This window comes from Zingiber officinale, chromosome 6A (genome assembly GCF_018446385.1).
Source record: "Zingiber officinale cultivar Zhangliang chromosome 6A, Zo_v1.1, whole genome shotgun sequence".
Classification (NCBI taxonomy): domain Eukaryota; kingdom Viridiplantae; phylum Streptophyta; class Magnoliopsida; order Zingiberales; family Zingiberaceae; genus Zingiber; species Zingiber officinale.
This window is the reverse complement of record NC_055997.1, coordinates 46648096-46652410: the sequence shown is the minus strand read 5'-3', so window position 1 is coordinate 46652410 and position 4315 is coordinate 46648096. Positions and strand designations below refer to the sequence as shown.

Sequence of the window (4315 nt, the reverse complement as noted above, 5' to 3'; positions counted from 1 at the left end):
GGTACACCATGACGGGAAGGGATCCCTGACGTGCTACCACGCTGCATCACACTACCCCTGAGCGGAACAACGGAGCACCGAATAGAGCAAAACTGACGTGCTACCACGCTGCGTGACGCTACCCATGAGCGGACCAACGCAGCACCAAACAGTGATGAAACTAGCGATATGCTCTATAATAATGGAGCAGCCTATCACGCAGCATGTAATCATGTGAATGGTGCATGAAACAAAGCATGACAATATCCTGAACCAAATCCACATATATATATATATAAATGTGTACCCTAGTACAAGTAAGTCAAATCCACAGATCTAGGGTATACAGGTCCTCTATGGTATAACAACCTAGGTTCTGAACATATCCACCTCCACAAAATATGTACCAACAATGTACATGGATCAAAGCAAAAGGTCTAGGTACACAGATCAGGTATGATATAAAAATATAGATACACATGTCAGATAATAAAAATCCAGAATCTAGTCCTAAACTCAGTAAAGCATGGTATGTCACTTACTCTAGGAACTAAGGTACTCATGGCAATAATCACAAGGTATAAACATGGATACATAACAAGTGACAAAATAGAACATGCTATGGGTATCAAACTGTGACATACCAAAAGTAACATGATCATTGCTTGTAGCTATAAAATACTATGCATATCCAAATGACAATATCATAAAAGATAAGTCAAGAGGTACCCGCCTCCAAAAGAAAGGATCTAATCCGATCCAAATCTGACGTCGAGATGCTCGTCCCGAATCAGAGTCCTGCGTCAAATAACATAAATATTTTATTTAGCTACATTCATAAACATAGCTAAATAAAATCCCTAAGACTAATTTAGGGTAAAACCCTAATCACATAACCTCAATTTATACTCCTAAATTAATCCAATAGTTGACTAGCGTTAATTATCTTAACCCTAATCATTCCAGTAGATTAATTCTAAATTTAATCAATCTACACATGATCAACTAATTACAACATCCGATTCAAACCACAATTAACAACATAGATCAATTAACTACCCTTACCTCACTTCTTTCTAATCCTTAGCCGAATCACCGCAGCAAATCAATAAGCCCCAAAACTGAGTGCCCAACTGTTAGGTCACTACCAGATATGTGAGCTGTCAGAAAACAGTGACTGGTGCCACAGTGACTAGCCCAACCATTAGTTCGAATTTGAGCTATAGCAAGAACCAAAATTCCTAACACCTTACCTTCAACCCAAAACCTTTCCTGTTGATCCACAGCCAAGTAAAACAGATGCCAAAAAAAAACTGCTTGCTGGAGAATATTACAGCCAACGATCTTCTGCCGAAACTACAGAAAACTGTAATAATGCCAAGTTCTTCCTCCTTGCTGGAACTGATCCTCATCAACCAAAGTAGAGATGTAAGGGAAGAGGAAATCAACGATTCTAGGTCTATGTGGGTAGCTCGGCAGAACCTGGTGGCGGCAAGCAGTGATTAGGGCATGACTTAGCGAATCTTGTGATCAGCGATCTGAAACTAGGGTGACACCTAGGCACCCGCTGTGGTCTTCGGCGTTCAGTGGAGAGGCGTCGACTACGCTAGGAGGTGTCGGGCGGTGCCGGCTGATCGGCGGTGATAGTAGCCGTCGATGAGCGAGAGACGCCTAGGGCACAGGGAGCCACAAAGGGGTGACCACAGTGAGGGAAACACCGTTGGCGACAAGGCCAGTGGCCGCTGATCGGTGCGATGGGGGAACCAAAAGCATGGATGTGCGGCGAGAGACGGCTAGGGCACGGTGCTAAGCCGAGGGGAATCGAAGAAGAGGAAGAGGAAAGGTGAGGCTCGAGAGAAGCTGGAGATGTGCAAGGCTTTCCCTTGGCCACTGCCTTTGCACCGGAGGGGAAGAAACGGACGCGAGCAGCGGGCGACGCGTCAGTTTTGGGAAGAGAAGGAGAAACGGTCGGAGTGTGGCTCGGGCGCGCGACACAGATCAAGGAAGAAACAGGGAAGAAAGGGAATAAAGAAAAAGAAAAGGAAATGATTAAAGAAAATAAACATTTCCTCCGTTAAACGGGGTAGCCTAAACAGGCTTTCTCGGGCCCCGTTTTTATCCCCGTTAACTCATCCATACGAGCTCTGAAAAATTCCCGAAAAATTTCCAAAAATTCCAGAAAATTCTCTTATCATTATTCGCTATTTTTCGGTATTTTATAGTTATAATCTAAGTATGCATGAAGGTAGGGTAGGAATAATGATAACTTATGATTATGTTTTGTTGAGAATAATAATGACCTTATGCTAGCCTGGTTAGGAATAATGATAACTTATGCTAGCCTTGTTGTCATTTATGAAGATAAGCATGGCTAGAAGACGCGATACCAGAGCCGATGAGACGGTACCCCACCTGATCTGATGCATGTAGTCACCGAACTTCAATGTCAGGTTACGGAACAGCAGCAAGTGATTAATGCTCTGATGAATCAGTAGGGGAATCCTGGTACCCCACCAGGGAATCAGAACACGATGTCAGTCATACCTACAGCTATGCTAGTACCACCAGCACCAGCAGCCCTGCCCCAGGGATCAGACAAGAGGCGTACCTGATTCAGTGGCAGAGACTGAAGCCGAAAGCCTTCTCTGGAAATTATGAACCATGGGATGCTCAAGCCTCGTTCAAGACTGTGGAAAGCATAGTAGAACTATTGGACTGGCCAGACCATGAGAAAGTCAAGTGTGCATCATTCTACCTTACCGGAGATGCCAGAATGTGGTGGGACCGAGTTAAAGCAAAAAGACAAGTGAACCAAATGAGATGGACGGATTTTGAAGTTGAGTTCTTTAAAGAATTCTTCCATATGCGTGTTACCAACAAACACTACGACGAGTTCACCGAGTTCCGGCAAGGTGACCTGTCCGTTAATGAAGGTGTAAAAAGATTCAACCGACTAGCACGCCTATGCCCAGAGTTGGTCAGTACGGAAAGAGAAAGGGTCAGACTCATGCTGAAGATGCTCAGACCCGAAATAGCTCTGAACGTGGCTGGAGGAGTTAATAGACCGCAGAAGAGATAATCAGCAGTGCCCTGATCACCGAACATTATTTGAAGGCGATGAATGAGGGCAAGAGTCAAGCCCAACTAGGAGGACAAAAACCTTAAAACACCAGAGCTAGTTGAAAAGGAAATCACAGTGGCAAGAGAAAGCAATTGAACGACTCTAAGGGTGGTCCAGCAAGCAAGCAACCCATGTTTCCTCAATGTATCACATGTGGGAAGAAGCACCAAGGGATATGTCGGATAGGCACAAATAAGTGCTACAACTGTGGATTGGAAGGACATATGACCAGAAACTACCCTACTCAGGTTCAGACACCTCTTCAGCAGTATGTCCAGAATCGAGGTGCTCCCTCACAGCTACACCTAATGCAAGCTGCGATAGAAGACCCTCAGATAAGCCAAGGGATATTGGAAGCTCCACCAATTACGACGAATGCCAGGATCTTCTCCCTCACCAAGGAAGATGTGGCGAATGATTCTACAATTGTCACAGGTCAGATATTTATTTTCAGTCGGCATGCTACTGTATTATTTGATACTAGGGCAATGCACTCATTCGTCTCTACACTTTTCACAAGAAAGATAGACATGCCATCTCAAGCCTTAGATTTCAAGTTCTTAACGACCCTACCATCGGGAGAAGTGATGCCATCTACTCATATGCTGCGAGCCGCGCCCATTAGAATCACAGAAAGAGAACTCTACTGTGATATAATAGTACTCGATATGCACGATTATGATATTATAATGGGCATGGATTTTCTGAGCAAGTACGGTGCTTCGATCAAGTGCCGAAAAAGAAAACTAGTCTTTCGGCCTGAAGCAGAACCGATGTTTGAGTTTATTGGGAAGCTAAGGGGAATTATGTGTTACGGGGTCGAAACTATGTCCGGACAACTCTCTACCCTGACAATAGCACCAACGCTGTTCGACAATATATTGGGGAAGCAAACCCGTGACCCAAGCATCCAAAGGATCAAGCAAGAGAGCTTAGAAGGAAAGAACGACAGATTCTGTATCACTGACAGTGGAGTATTATACTTCAGGGACTGCTTATGTATCCCCGACGATCCAGAGTTTTAGAAGAAGATACTGGAAGAAGCCCATGCAACACCCTATGCGATGCATCCTGGATCCACCAAGATGTACCAAGACTTGAAAAAGAAATTCTGGTGGTTCGGTATGAAAAGAGACATGGCTCAGTATGTCAGTACCTGCCTGACCTGCCAAAGAGTTAAAGCAGAACACTAGAGACCTAGAGGAGTACTGCAAC

The 4315-nt window shown here is 44.4% G+C and overlaps 1 long non-coding RNA gene across 1 annotated transcript; it reads right to left on the bottom strand.

Moving 5' to 3' along the window:
- Nucleotides 1-716: 716 nt before the first annotated feature.
- LOC121993915 lies at nt 717-1986 on the bottom strand. Its single transcript, XR_006115485.1, has 3 exons — nt 1462-1986; nt 1045-1380; nt 717-777 (listed from the first exon to the last, which is right to left on the bottom strand). It is a non-coding gene; the product is annotated as an uncharacterized LOC121993915 (long non-coding RNA).
- Between the last annotated feature and the right edge of the window lie 2329 nt (nt 1987-4315).